Raw genomic sequence first — 16,773 nt, forward strand, 5'->3', positions numbered from 1 at the left:
TCACTTTGCATCAGTTCATGGAAGTCTTCCCAGGTTTTTCTAAAGGCATCCTATGTATCATTTCTTATAGTACAACCAAATACCACAACTTTTTTAACCATTCCACAGATGCTGTGCATCTTCTTAATTTTCATTTTTTGCCACCACAAAGAGTTGCTTTAAGTAGTTTTGTACATAAAGCTCTTCCCCCCCCCTTTTTTTTAAATCTCTTTGGGATACAAACCTACTTGTAATGTTACTGGATCAAAGAGTATGCATGGTTTTATGACTCTTTGGCCATGGTTCAAAATTGCTTTCCAGATGGTTATGTCAGTTCACAGTTCCAACAACAGTCAATTAATAGTATCCCAATTTTCCCACATCCCCTCAATCATTTCATTTTCCTTTTTGATCATATTAACCACTTTGATAGCTATAAGGTAGTATTAGAGTTATTTTAGATTATTAAATTTATTGGCATATAGTTGGGAAAATAGCTTCCAATAATTGCTTTAATTATTGGTTGTTATTTCAACTTTTTTCATTTTTGATACTGGTAATTTGGTTTTCTTCTTTCCTTTTTTAAATCAAAATTAACCAATGATTTTTCTATTTTATTAATTTTTTTTCATAAAACCAGCTCCTTGTCTATATTACTTAGTTCAGTGGTTTTCTTACTTTAAGTTTTATGTATCTCTCCTTTGATATTTTAGGATTTGGTTCTTAATTGAAGATTATTAATTTGTTATTTTCCTATTTTTTAGTTGTATGCCCAATTCATTGACCTACTCTTTCTCTATTTTAGTGATATAAATATTTAGAAATATAAATTTTCATAACTTTGTAAATCTTATTTTCTCATTGTCATTCTCTTTCATTATATATATGTATATATATATATATACATATATATATATATACATTAACATTTTTATTATTTATTTTTGGTTGCATTTATCTGCTTCTTGAATAAGGTTGCAGTCCTGCACTAGTAAAGTTTTATAATCTATTTCCTCCTATAACTCATGTAACTTCTCCTTCTTGAATCTGGATGCTTTACCATTTGGTGTATATGTGTTTAGTACTGATAGGGCTTTATTGCCTATGGTGTCATTTATCAAAACATTATTTCCTTATCTCTTTTTATTGGTTCAAATTTTACTTTGTTTTTTTTTTTATATCATGATTGCTACCCTTGCTTCTAAAAAAAAAATTTGACTGGGGGACAGAGCCAAGATGGTGACATAGTAGCCGGGACCGCCTATAGCTGCTCTGAATATCCTTTCAAACCAATCTATAAAAAGTATCTCAAAACAATAGAAGTCAAAGCAAGATGAGAAGGGGCTCTCTCCCATTGAATACAGCATTAAAGATAGGCAGAGAAAGGGGTCTTCTATGTTATAAGGGAGCAAAACTGCAGAAGGAAAAAGCACAGGCCAACATCCCCCCTAGCCCCTGCCACTTACCAGGCCAACCATCAAGCCAGGACTACAACCTCCGAATTCTAGGAGGTGTACAACACTAAAGAAAAAAGCACCACAGATCTACTCCTGGAGCCTCCAGGTCCTATCAGTGAGATCCAAAACCTAATTGCTCAGAACTCACTCACTAGCTACCATAAACCTATCTCTGGAAATTCCCAGGCCCTGAAGGTGTGGTTCAGAGTTCCAGAGCACTAGTCTCACACAGCTGTAGCAACAGCAGTAGTGACAATAGCCTCAGGGCAAATCACTGTGAAGTTGGTTACACCACCACCACCACCAACAACAAAAAACCAAAATGAAAATGCAGATCTGCTCCTGGAAATTCCAGGTCCTGGAGGTGAAGGTCAGAGCTCTATAGTACTGGACTCACTCCTCAGGCCTCTGACAGGGAAGTGAAGATAGCCCCAAGGCAAAGCCCTGCAAGCCAGAAGCTAAAATAGAAACGACCAGCAACTTGCAGGATTCCTAGTCATTAAGTGGGAAAATGAGTAAAAGGCACCAAAGAAAGCTCTTAACCTTGGAATATTTCTATAGAGAAAAAGAACAAAAAACTGACACAATAGGAGAGGGTGAGAAACAAGCAAACACATGCAAGTTTCAAAAAAAATGGAAACTGGTCACAAGCTCTGGAGGAACTCAAAAAAGAGTTCAAGAAAGACAGAAGAAAAATGGGAAGAAAAGCAGGGAGAGAAGAAATGAAAATATTGCAAGAAGAAAATAATAGCTTGAAAGGCAAAATTGGCCAGATAGAAAGAGAGACACAGAAATCAAATGAAATAATAAGCAGATTAAAAACCAGAATTGATTTGCTAGAAGAACAAACAAAGAAGTCCAGTGATGAAAAGAGTGTCATGAAAAGCAGAATAGACCAAATAAAAAAGGGGAACCAAAAGATCATGGATGAAAATAAGTCTTTAAAGACTAGAATTTGGAGAAGTAGAAGCTAATGATTTAAAGAGACATCAAGAAATAATAAAATCGACTTCCGACTTCCGGTCAAGATGGCGGCTTAGAGAAAGCTAAAGTTCAGATCTCCGGAAAACCCTTCCCAACCGATCTCAAACTATAAGCTCCTAAGGCGCCGAAATTCAAGACGATCAACAGCACAGACCCTGGGAATCCTCCTCCTGGACCTGGACCCGGATCAAAAGGTACTCCCCCCCTCAAAAGCCAGAACCCGAGATCACTTGGACCTAAGGGGTAGGAGCGCAGAGTCCAAGGCTCCAGGAAGCCGCAGCCCCGCACGGCTCAGAGAGCAGGGTCGTTTGAAACAACAGCAACCCTCAGGGCCTTCTATCCGAGTCCCAGTGAAAGTCACTGCCCTCGGAGCTCCCCCCCAGAGAGCAGGCTTGTCTGAAACAACAGCAACCCTCAGGGCCTTCTATCCGAGTCCCAGTGAAAGTCACTGCCCTAGGAGCTCCCCCCGCAGAGAGCAGGCTTGTCTGAAACAACAGCAACCCTCAGGTCGGGCAAGACAGCCTCACGGGCTGGATCCTGCTATCCAAGTCTCAGTGAAAGTCACTTGGAGCTCCGGGAAGCCGCAGCCCATCCCCCCGCAGGCCGACGAAACAGCCTCATGGCCAGCTATTCTGAAGGCAACTTCAGGAAAGCAACCCGACCCAGAGAGCCAGGGGAGAGTGTGGCCTCCTGGTCCAACCCTTCCACTCCAGTTCTAGTGAGGCATACTCAATTTAACCCAGGGAAACCTCATAGAACCGACAATCTGCCCAGGACTAAAGCCTCTGAACACCAGACAGAGATAAGAAAAGCTAATCATCCACATTCAGAGATGGCAAATTCCACAGAAGCACAGAAGCCCCAAAATACCAAGAAAAATAAGAAGAAAGGGGCGACTTTGGACACATTCTATGGAGCCAAAATACAAAATACAGAGGAAATAGAAGATGATATACAAGAAAATGCTCCAAAACCTTCCAAAGGAAATGGAAACTCACCACAAACCCATGAAGAATTTGAATCAGAAATGACCAAAAAGATGGAAGCCTTCTGGGAGGAAAAGTTGGAAATAATGCAAAAGAAATTCACGCATCTACAAAACCGGTGTGATGAAACTGAAAAGGAAAACCAGGCATTAAAGGCCAGAATCAGGCAGCTGGAAGACAATGATCGTGTAAAAGAGCAAGAATTAATAAAGCAAAGCCAAAACACCAAGAAATTAGAAGAGAACATAAAATATCTCACCGACAAGGTGATAGATCTGGAAAATAGAGGGAGAAGAGATAATTTAAGAATAATTGGACTCCCAGAAAAGCCAGATATAAACACCAAACTCGACATGGTGATACAAGATATAATAAAAGAAAATTGCCCAGAGATTCTAGAACAAGGGGGCAATACAGCCACTGACAGAGCTCATAGAACACCTTCTACACTAAACCCCCAAAAGACAACTCCCAGGAATGTAATTGCCAAATTCCAAAGCTATCAAACAAAAGAAAAAATTCTACAGGAAGCCAGAAAAAGACAATTTAGATATAAAGGAATGCCAATCAGGGTCACACAAGACCTTGCAAGTTCTACTCTGAATGATCGTAAGGCATGGAGCATGATCTTCAGAAAGGCAAGAGAGCTGGGTCTCCAACCAAGAATCAACTACCCAGCAAAACTGACTATATACTTCCAAGGGAAAGTATGGGCATTCAACAAAATAGAAGATTTCCAAGTTTTTGCAAAGAAAAGACCAGAGCTCTGTGGAAAGTTCGATATCGAAAATCAAAGAGCAAGGAATACCTGAAAAGGTAAATATTAAGGAAAGGGGAAAAATGTTATCTTCTTCTTTTACTCAAACTCTCTTCTATAAGGACTACATTTATATCAATCTATGTATACTAATATGTGGGGGAAATGTAATGTATAAATAGGGGGTAAAGAAAGACCAAATAGAATAATCTTTCTCACACAAAGATTCACATGGGAAGGGGGGGGAAGAAAACTCCTATAAGAAGGAGAGGAAGAGAGGGTTTTTATTTTTTTACTTAAACCTTAATCTCAGGGAAATCAACTCTGAGAGGGAAAAACATCCAGATCCATTGGGATCTTGAATTCTATCTTACCCAACAAGGGTAGGGAGAAGGGAAAACCAAGGGGGGGAGGGGGAGAGGGAGAACAAAAAGGGAGGGAAAGAGAGGGGGGAGGGGGAGGGAATAAAAAGGGAGGGACTAAAAAGGGAAACATCAAGGGAGGGGACAAGGGGGACTGATTCAAAGTAAATCACTGGACTAAAAGGTAGAGCTGAAGAAGAAAAGGTTAGAATTAGGGAAGGCTATCAAAATGCCAGGGAGTCCACAAGTGACAGTCATAACTTTGAACGTGAATGGGATGAACTCACCCATAAAATGTAGATGAATAGCAGAATGGATTAGAATCCAAAACCCTACCATATGTTGTCTTCAAGAAACACACATGAGGCGGGTTGACACCCACAAGGTCAGAATTAAAGGATGGAGTAAGACCTTCTGGGCCTCAACTGATAGAAAGAAGGCAGGAGTGGTATTCATGATATCTGATAAAGCCAATGCAAAAATAGACCTGATCAAAAGGGATAGGGAAGGTAATTATATTTTGTTAAAAGGGACTCTAGACAATGAGAAAATATCATTAATCAACATGTATGCACCAAATAATATAGCACCCAAATTTCTAATGGAGAAACTAGGAGAATTGAAGGAAGAAATAGACAATAAAACCATACTAGTGGGAGACTTAAACCAACCATTATCAAATTTAGATAAATCAAATCAAAAAATAAATAAGAAAGAGGTAAAAGAAGTGAATGAAATCTTAGAAAAATTAGAATTAATAGACATATGGAGAAAAATAAATAGGGATAAAAAGGAATACACCTTCTTCTCAGCACCACATGGCACATTCACAAAGATTGACTATACATTAGGTCACAGAAACATGGCACACAAATGCAGAAAAGCAGAAATAATGAATGCAGCCTTCTCAGATCACAAGGCAATAAAAATAATGATTAGTAATGGTACATGGAAAACCAAATCTAAAACCAATTGGAAATTAAACAATATGATACTCCAAAACAGTTTAGTTAAAGAAGAAATCATAGAAAAAATTAATAATTTCATCAAGGAAAATGACAATGGCGAAACATCCTTTCAAACCTTTTGGAATGCAGCCAAAGCGGTAATCAGAGGTAAATTCATACCCCTGAATGCTTATATTAACAAACAAGGGAGAGCAGAGATCAATCAATTGGAAATACAAATGAAAAAACTCGAAAGCGATCAAATTAAAACCCCCCAGCAGAAAACCAAACTAGAAATCCTAAAAATTAAGGGAGAAATTAATAAAATTGAAAGTGATAGAACTATTGATTTAATAAATAAGACCAGAAGCTGGTACTTTGAAAAAACAAACAAAATAGACAAAGTACTGGTCAATCTATTAAAAAAAGGAAGGAAGAAAAGCAAATTAACAGCATTAAAGATGAAAAGGGGGACAGCACCTCCGATGAAGATGAAATTAAGGCAATCATTAGAAATTACTTTGCCCAATTATATGGCAATAAATACACCAATTTAGGAGAAATGGATGAATATATACAAAACTACAAACTGCCTAGACTAACAGAAGAGGAAATAGAATTCTTAAATAATCCCATATCAGAAATTGAAATCCAACAAGCCATCAAAGAACTTCCTAAGAAAAAATCCCCAGGGCCTGATGGATTCACCAGTGAATTCTATCAAACATTCAGAGAACAGTTAATCCCAATACTATACAAACTATTTGACATAATAAGCAAAGAGTGAGTTCTACCAAACTCCTTTTACGACACAAACATGGTACTGATTCCAAAACCAGGCAGGTCAAAAACAGAGAAAGAAAACTATAGGCCAATCTCCCTAATGAATATAGATGCAAAAATCTTAAATAGGATACTAGCAAAAAGACTCCAGCAAGTGATCAGAAGGATCATTCACCATGATCAAGTAGGATTCATACCAGGGATGCAGGGCTGGTTCAACATTAGGAAAACCATCCACATAATTGACCACATCAACAAGCAAACTAGCAAGAACCACATGATTATCTCAATAGATGCAGAAAAAGCATTTGATAAAATACAACACCCATTCCTATTAAAAACACTAGAAAGCATAGGAATAGAAGGGTCATTCCTAAAAATAATAAACAGTATATATCTAAAACCATCAGCTAATATCATCTGCAATGGGGATAAACTAGATGCATTCCCAATAAGATCAGGAGTGAAACAAGGATGCCCATTATCACCTCTACTATTTGACATTGTACTAGAAACACTAGCAGTAGCAATTAGAGAAGATAAAGGAATTGAAGGCATCAAAATAGGCAAGGAGGAGACCAAGTTATCACTCTTTGCGGATGACATGATGGTCTGCTTAAAGAATCCTAGAGATTCAACCAAAAAGCTAATTGAAATAATCAACAACTTTAGCAAAGTTGCAGGATACAAAATAAACCCACATAAATCATCAGCTTTTCTATATATCTCCAACACAGCTCAGCAGCAAGAACTAGAAAGAAAAATCCCATTCAAAATCACCTTAGACAAAATAAAATACCTAGGAATCTACCTCCCATGACAAACACAGGAACTATATGAACACAACTACAAAACACTCGCCACACAACTAAAACTAGACTTGAGCAAATGGAAAAACATTAACTGCTCATGGATAGGATGAGCCAATATAATAAAAATGACCATCCTACCCAAACTTATTTATCTATTTAGTGCCATACCCATTGAACTACCAAAATACTTCTTTACTGATTTAGAAAAAAACATAACAAAGTTCATTGGGAAGAACAAAAGATCAAGGATATCCAGGGAAATAATGAAAAAAAAAACACATATGATGGGGGCCTTGCAGTCCCTGACCTTAAACTATATTACAAAGCAGCAGTCATCAAAACAATTTGGTACTGGCTAAGAAACAGAAAGGAAGATCAGTGGAATAGACTGGGGGAAAGAGACCTCAGCAAGACAGTATACGATAAACCCAAAGATCCCAGCTTTTGGGACAAAAATCCACTATTCGACAAAAACTGCAGGGAAAATTGGAAGACAGTGTGGGAGAGACTAGGAATAGATCAACACCTCACACCCTACACCAAGATAAATTCAAAATGGGTGAGTGACTTAAACATAAAGAAGGAAACCATAAGTAAATTGGGTAAACACAGAATAGTATACATGTCAGACCTTTGGGAGGGGAAAGGCTTTAAAACCAAGCAAGACATAGAAAGAATCACAAAATGTAAAATAAATAATTTTGACTACATCAAACTAAAAAGCTTTTCTACAAACAAAACCAATGTAACTAAAATCAGAAGGGAAACAACAAACTGGGAAAAAATCTTCATAGAAACCTCTGACAAAGGTTTAATTACTCATATTTATAAAGAGCTAAATCAATTGTACAAAAAATCAAGCCATTCTCCAATTGATAAATGGGCAAGGGACATGGATAGGCAGTTCTCAGATAAAGAAATCAAAACTATTAACAAGCACATGAAGAAGTGTTCTAAATCTCTTATAATCAGAGAGATGCAAATAAAAACAACTCTGAGGTATCACCTCACAGCTAGCAGATTGGCTAACATAACAGCAAAGGAAAGTAATGAATGCTGGAGGGGATGTGGCAAAGTAGGGACATTAATTCATTGCTGGTGGAGCTGTGAACTGATCCAACCATTCTGGAGGGAAATTTGGAACTATGCCCAAAGGGTGACAAAAGAATATCTACCCTTTGATCCAGCCATAGCACTGCTGGGTCTGTACCCCAAAGAGATAATGGACAAAAAGACTTGTACAAAAATATTCATAGCTGCCCTCTTTGTGGTGGCCAAAAACTGGAAAACGAGGGGATGCCCATCAATTGGGGAATGGCTGAGCAAATTGTGGTATATGTTGGTGATGGAATACTATTGTGCTAAAAGGAATAATAAAGTGGAGTTCCATGGAGACTGGAACAACCTCCAGGAAGTGATGCAGAGCGAGAGGAGCAGAACCAGGAGAACATGGTACACAGAGACTAATACACAGTGGTATAATCGAAGGTAATGGACGTCTCCATTAATGGCAGTGTAATGTCCCTGAACAATTTGCAGGGATCCAGGAGAAAAAAACACTATTCATAAGCAAAGGATAAACTATGGGAGTGGAAACACCGAGGAAAAGCAACTGCCAGAATACAGCGGTTGAGGGGACATGACAGAGGAGAGACTGTTGGGGTTGGGGGGGAGGAAAAGAAAATGATCAATGTCTTTAACAAATAATACTTGGAAATGATCAAATAAAATATATTTAAAAAAAAGAAAGAATAAAATCAAAAGAATGAAAAAAAAAAACGGAAGAAAACATGAAATTTCTTGGAAAAAAAAGAAACAACCTACCTGGAAAATAGATGCAGGAGAGACAACTTGAGAATTATTGGACTACCTGAAAGCCATGAACAACAACAAAAACACATAGGCACCCTATTACAAGAAATTATACGATAAAACTGCCTGAATATTCTTGAAATATGGGCAAAATAGACTTTGAAAGAATCTACAGATCACCCTCTTAAGTTAAATCCCCAAATGACAACTCCCTTGAATGTTATAGACAACTTCAAGAGCTTCCAGGCCAAGGAGAAAATACTGCAAGAGGCCAGAAAGAAACAGCACAAATATCATGGAACTCCAGTCTGGGTTACAAAGAATCTGGTATCGTCTACATTGAAGGACCACAAGATTTGGAATATGATATTCCAGAGGGCAAGAGAACTGGGTCTACTACCAAGAATTCCCTATCTATCAAAACTGACTGTATACTTTGAGGGGAAAATATGGGCATTTAACAAAATAGAAGATTTTCAAGCATTCATGAAGAGAAAACCCAGAACTAAACAGAAAATTTCATGTATAAATACAAAATTCAAGAGAACCATAAAAAGGTAAATAAGAAAGAGAAAAAAATTTAAGGACTTCAATAAGGTCAGGTTGATTATACTCCTTTATGGAAAAACGATACCTGTAACTTAAAAATTCTTTTCATTGAGCTTATGAGAAAGAATGCTATTCTCATTGAGAGTAAGAACTATGGGAATAGAAACATAAAAGAAAAACATATGACTTATCACTTATCATTTATATATATGGGTATATTGCTCTATAGGAAAAATGAATACTATGGAAATAGGTATGAAGTGATAACATTTGTACAACCCAGTGGAATTGCTTGTTGGCTCTGGAAGTAATGGGGGAAGATGGGAGGGAAAGAAAAAGAATCACATAAACATGGAAAAATATTTAAAAATTAAAAAAAATTTAAATTGTTTTCATTGCCATAGTAGATAGAAGAAATATGCATAGGCAGAGGGTATGGTATTAAGCTATTTAGGATGATATGTGAAAAAATTAGGGGAAAATGAAGATTGTACTAAGAGAAATGGAAAAGGGAGAGGGGAGATGGGGTAAATTATACCACATAAAGAGGCATGGGGGAAGAGGGGAAGAATGCTATGTAATATAAAATAATATAAAAGGGGAGGATGAGGGTGGTGACACTCTCATTGGAATCTGTTCAGAGAGATAAGAACAGGCCAGATTTATTGGAGTATGGAATACCATCTTAACCTATTGAGAAGTAGAAGGGGAATAAAAAAAGGGGGAATAAGTGTGGGGAGGGTAGTAATATAAGGGAGGGAAAAATTGAGGGGGTGATTAAAAGACCCTGAAGAGAAATAGAAAGGGTAATAAGTAGGGAGGTACTGGGAAGGAGAGTAAAATAAGGGAGGGGGAAAAGGGAACTGATTAAAACCAAAACACTGGTGTGGAGGGGAAGAATGAAAGGAGAAAGGGAAGATTAAAAGAGGAAATCAAAATACTGTGAATGTGAATGGGATGAACTCACCCATAAAACAGAAGCAGATATCAGAATGTATTAAAAACCAAAATCCCACCATATTTTCTTCACAAGAAACACACATGAAGCAGGTAGACACACAGGAAAAAGGTAAGACCAGAAGTGAAGCAAGGTAGACACACAGGAAAAAGGTAAGACCAGAAGTGAAGCAAGGATGCTCATTATCACCACTACTATTTAATATCATTCTAGAGATTCTAACAGTAGCAATTGGAGAAGAAAAAGAAATTGAATGGATCAAAGTAGGCATTGAGGAAACTACATTATCGCTCTTTGCAGATGATAGGATGGTATACTTAGAGAATCTGAGAAAATCAACTAAAAGCTAGTGGAAATAATAACATCAGCAAAGTTTCAGGGTACAAAATAAATCCACAAAAATCATCAGCATTTCTGTATCTTTCTGATAAAATTTGGCAGCAAGACTTAGAAAGAGAAACTCCATTTAAAATCACTGTAGACAATATAAAATATAAAATATTTAGGAATATATCTGCCAAAACAAAAAAAAGGAATTATATGATCACAGCTATAAAACACTTTTCACACAATGTTGTGTGAAGTTGGAAAAGCATTAATTGCTCATGGGAAGGATGAGTTAATATAATAAAAATTACACTCTGACCTAAATTAATTTACTTACAGTTTCATATAGATCAAACTAAATAACTATTTTTTATAGAATGGGAAAAATTATAACAAAATTCATCTGGAAAAACAAAAGATCAAGAATATCAACAGGACTAATGGAAAAAAATTGTGAAGGATGGTGGCCTAGCAGAACCAGATCTTAAACTGTACTATAAAGCAGTGGTCATCAAAACAATATGGTACTGGCTAACAGATAGAAGGGTCAATTAATGGAATATACTAGGAGTAAATGACCTTAGTAAGCTAGTGTTTGATAAATCCAAAGATCCCAGCTTTTGGGAAAAGAACTCTTGATAAAAACTGCTGGGAAAATTGGAAAATAGTATGGAAAGAATTATGTTTATATCAACATCTTACACCCTATATAACAAGATAAATTCAAAATGGATAAATAAATGTAAAGAGTGAAATCATAAACAAATTAGGTGAGCATAGAGTAGTATACCTATCAGATCTGTGGGAAAGGAAAAAAATTAAGACCAAGCAAAAGGTAGAGAACATTACAAAATATAAAATGAATAACTTTGGTTACATCAAATTAATTTTTTTTTGTACAAACTAAACTAGTGCAACCAAAATTAGAAGGAAATCAACAAACTAGGGAAAGATTATAATGAAAACCTCTGATAAAGGTCTAATTTCTCATTTTTTTAAGCAAGTAAGTAAAATGTACAAGAAATCAAGCCATTTCCCAAGTGACCAATCGTCAAAGGTCCTGAATAGGCAGTTTTCAGATGAAGAAATAAAAACTATCAATAATCACTCCTTCCTAATTAGAGAAATGCAAATAAAAACAACTCTCAGGTACCACCTTACTCCTAGCAGATTGGCCAGTACAACAAAGGAAAATAAATAAGGAAAATAGTAAATGTTGGAGGGTTGTGGCAAAATTGGGACACTAATGTATTGCTGGTGGAGTTGTGAATTGATCCAACCATGCTGGAAGGCAATTTAGGATTATGCCCAAAGGACTTTAAAAGTATACATGTCTTTTGATCCAGATATACCACTACTGGGTTTGTACCCCAAAAAGATAATAAAAAAGGATTGTACAAAAATATTCATAGCAGCACTCTTTGGTGTGTGGTGACAAAAAAATTGGAAAATGAGGGGAGTGACTCTTGTTTGGGGAATGGCTCAACAAATTGTCATATATGATGGTGATGGAACACTATTGTGGTATAAGGAATGATGAACTTCTTGTTTTCTATATGAATTGGAAAGACCTCCATGTTAAATGAGCAGAACCAGGTGAACATTGTACACAGAAACTGAAACATTTTGGAATATTCCAGTGTAATGGGTAATGGACTTAAGTTATTTGTAGCAATGCGATAATCCAGGACAATCCTGAGGAACGCATAATAGCCACATCAAGAGAAAGAACTATAGGAGTAGAAATGGAGAAGAAAAACATATGACATCACTTGTTTATGTGGGCATATGATTTGGAGTTTTTTTTTAATTACTCTATTATAAAAATGAGTAATATGGAAATAGGTACCAAGTGATAACATTTGTATAATCCAGTGGAATTACTTGTCCGCTCCTGGAGAGGGGAAGGAAGGAAGAGAAGAGGGAAAGAAAATGAATCATGTAAACATGGAAAAATACCTAAAAAAAATAGAGCTAAAATTTTTTTTTGGCTGAAGCATAAAAGATTCTCATAATAGCATTTACTTTTTATGCAGTTTCTTCCTGTTTTAAATCTGTCTTATAGACAACTTATTCTAGGATTTTGGTTTTTAATCCACTCTCCTTTTCTATTTTATGGATTAATTTGTCCCATTCACATTCACAATGATGATTACTAATTGTGTTTCTCTTCGTCTTATTTTCCTTCTGTTTACACTTCTCTCCCTCTCCTTTCAGCCTTTCTCTGTTCATAAATATTTTGCTTTTAAACACCACATCCCCCAGTTCACCCTCTTTTTGGTTTGTTCACTGCTCCTCACCCCTACCCATTCATTCTCCTTTTTCTCCTGTTTCCTTATGTAGTAATGTAGCTTTCTATAGCTAAATGATAATGTTATTCCTATTTTTATGCTAATTTCAATGAGAGTCAAGAGTAAGCACTACTTGCCACATACCTCTATCTTCTCCACTGTAATGACTGCCAGATCTTGGATAATCCTAACTGTGGTGCCACAATATTTGAAATGTTTCTGGCTGCTTACAATACTTTTTCCTTGGACTGGGAGTTTTTTAATTTTGCTAAACTATTTTAGGATGTTTTGTTTCAGTGTCTCTTTTAGGAGATGCTAACTGGAGCTCCACAGTATCTGAATTGTTTCTTTCTACCTGCTTGTAGTATTTTCTCCTTGACATGGAAGCTCTTGAACTTGGTTATAATATTCCTGGGAATTATAATTTGGGGGTTTGATGCAGGACATGATCTGTGGATTCTTTCAATCTATTTTACCCTCTTCAAGAATATCAGGGGAGTTTTCTTAGATAATTTCTTATAGTATAATGTCTAGGCTTTTTTTTTTATCTTGACTTTTGGGTAGTCGAAGGATTCTTAAATTGCCTCTCCTGGATCTGGTTTCCAGGTCAGTTATTTTTTTCAATGTGGTATTTCATAACTTATTCTATTTTTTCATTCTTTTGATTTTGTTTTATTGTTTCTTGATATTTTGTGAAATCATTAGCATGTCATTACTTATTTCTAATTCTTAAAGACTGTATTTCTTCCATGATCTTTTCATTCTCTTTTTTCCAACTGGTTCATTATTCTTTTCAAGTCATTCTTTTCATCCTTTGACTTTTCCCCCTCATTTCCCAGTTGGTCAATTCTGGCTTTTAAAACACCATTTTCTTGTTTTAATCCATCTGCCTCTGTTCCCAGATGACCTATTTTGCTTTTTAAGCTGTCGTTTTCCTTTTCCCATTTTTCTTCAACCTGTCATTTTTTATTTTTTTAATTCTTTTTTTTTTAGCTCTTCCAGACCTTGAGTCGAATTCCCTGGATTTTTCGGGCTTTGCTTGAAGTTTGTTGGATCCCATTTTTCTCTATTCCTTCTTTTCCTTGGTCTTTATCCCTACAGAAGCTTTCAATCATTTCTTCCTTAAAAAAAAAAGATTCTCATAATAGCCTCTACTTTTTATGCTGTGTACTGTAAACTTGCCTCTCTGTTGGCCTACTGGAACAGGGTGCTTCAGCTGCCCTGCCCTGGAGGGAATCTTTAGTCTTCTCTCTCTTCTGCTCCTATACTGAATTAGACTAGTTGAGCTGACCTGCCATGATAATCTGCCCAGAGGCCAAGTCTTCACTATAACCTGCTGCTGAGGAGGCTGAGAGTTCCCAAGCAGATTCTCCTCTCCACCCATATTCCTCCCTGCTAGTCATTGCTAGAGCCTTGGACCTCACCTGGTAGATCTGAAGTACTTTATTGTGGTTGCAGCCCCCAACCAGAAATCCCATAGTCAGATCAAAGGTCTCAGCTTAGTAGGTGGGGGAGTGGTGTCCAGTCTCTCCCTCATACTATGGAAATTGACTCTCTCTACCTACCTTTTACATTGTGTTCAGCAGGAGAGTCCTGTGACTCCAACTTTTTAAAAAAATAAAAATCTTTACCTTCCATCTTGGAATCAATATTGTGTATTAGTTCCAAGGCAGAAGAGTGGTAAGGGCTAAGCAATTGGGGGGAGGCGATGGGGCTCAGGGTCACACAGCTGGGAAGTGTCTGAGACCAGATTTGAACCTAGGATCTCCCATCTCTAGGCCTGGCTCTCAATCTACTGAGCTACCCAGATGTCCCCTGGCTCCATATTTTTGTTGAGTTTAGATTTTTGTGTTTTTTGAAGTGTTTTTTAAAAGATTGGTATGGAAGGATAGTCAGAGAGGTTTCAACTTTTGCTGCTCCTGTGTGGAGAGAGAGATTACTGTGTTATTCTCAAGGTAATATCTTCAAGAAGTTAGTGAAGCTGTTTCCCACCTTCCATTCTTTTCCTTCAGGACAAGATTACCCTACCCCCTTCCTTCTCCCTGCAGGACAAATGTCTTATGACCTGTAAGTGTTTTGGGTTGAGTCTATGGATTTTGCCTTAGACTGGCCTTGTCTTAGACCCTAAAGTACCCAGTAATCAAATCTTAAGTACCCTTTTGTCTTAGAAGTTTCTCCCATTGTATCAGAGGCTTCTCCCAGGTGGTCAGGCCCCATGGCTTGAATGATCTTCTTGTATCAATTGTAAAACATCAGCCTCCCCCAAGTAATCCAGCCCTGAACTCCTCTCTTTGTATAATATTTCTGTCCTTTATTTCTTGATTAAAACTTGTCTCCATCCCTTATAAAAATGTTATAATTCTTTCAGGGAGGCTTGATTGTATCAGGATTTTCCTATAAGAGATTTTTCTGTACAATTTCTGGCATCTGTCTTAGGTCATTGACTTGAGGCAGTTCCCCACATTTCTCTGCAAACCTTTGCAGGGGGTCATTTGTCTTGGGTCAGTGACTAGAGACAGTGTCCCATTTTTCTCTCTGTCTGTCTGTCTATCTGTCTGTCTGTCTGTCTCTGTTTCTCTCTCTCTTGTCTCTCTGTCTGTCAATAAAACATTGTATTTTAATTGGTGGTTCTCCCTGGTCTTATTTTGAAAAAGTGGCTAAAGAAGAGATACCTTGATAGTTCAAGGTCCCCTTAAATTTCCATTTCACACACTCCTAAGCTGCCATCCTGAGTCTACCCCTCTTTTAGGAGATGATTGGTTTTCTTTCAGTTTCTGTTTTGCCCTCTTTTTTAAGGATAGCAAGGCATTTTTTTCTCCAATGACTTTTTGTAATATGGTGTCCAGGCTCTGTTTCTTATCATAGCTTTCAGATATTTTGATGATTTTTAGATTGTCTCTCCTTGATCTATTTTCTAGCTTTCTTTTTCCAGTGAAACATTTCAGATTTTCTATTGTTTTCTTCTTTTAACTTTCTTGTTGTTTTCTAATGCCTTGTGGAGCTATTAGCTTCTGTTTTCTGGATTCTAGTTTTTTGGAGAGCTATTTTCCTCCTTGAGCTTTTTATCTTTTCCATTTAACCCATTCTACTCATTAGGTAGTTGTTTTCTTCAGTGGTTGTTTGCCTCTCCTTACATTTGGCCTATTCTAGTTATTAGAGAATTATTTTCTTCAGTTTTTTTTCCCATTTTTATTTGTCCCATTCTAATCTTTAAGAAGTTGGTTTCTTCAATAGTTTTTTTTTGGGGGGGGGAGGGGGCATCCATTCCCATCTAACTTATTATTGCTTCCAAGTTGTTGAATATTTCTGTCATTTAATTTTGTTCTTTTGAGTTTTAACTTCTTTTTCAGGTTCTTCCAAAAGCTGTTTTAGGGTCTGACATTTTACTTATCTTTGAGGCTTCATGTTTCTTTTTTCCATTGTTGTCTTCTTCTGAGTTTGGCTCTTGTCTGTTATTAAAGCAACTTTCTAAGGTTAGAGTTTTTTATTTTGCTCATTTTTCTGGTTGTTATTTTCTCCCCCTCACTACCTTGTTTGTCTACTGAGGCTGTTATTCTTATGATTTGGAGTGAGTACTGTTCCAAACTTGCAGTGTGGTGCTTCTCTGGTGCTTGGGATAGACCTGGCTATCTTTGTGATAGTTTATTTCCTTGTTGCCTATTCTAATTTCTTCTTTTTTTCCTCTAAATTCTATAGCTAGCATTTTTGAACAATATTGAATAATAGTAGTCACAAGGGGGCATCCTTGCTTCATCTCATCTTATAGGAA

The 16,773-nt window shown here is 36.9% G+C and overlaps 1 protein-coding gene across 2 annotated transcripts in view; it reads left to right on the forward strand.

The window, feature by feature from the left end:
• Window positions 1-16,773, forward strand: part of DNAH8 (dynein axonemal heavy chain 8) — a 491,513-nt gene that overhangs the window by 117,424 nt on the left and 357,316 nt on the right. The gene's annotated exons all lie outside the window — the stretch shown is intronic.

The sequence above is a fragment of the Monodelphis domestica genome, chromosome 2 (assembly GCF_027887165.1).
Source record: "Monodelphis domestica isolate mMonDom1 chromosome 2, mMonDom1.pri, whole genome shotgun sequence".
Classification (NCBI taxonomy): Eukaryota; Metazoa; Chordata; class Mammalia; order Didelphimorphia; family Didelphidae; genus Monodelphis; species Monodelphis domestica.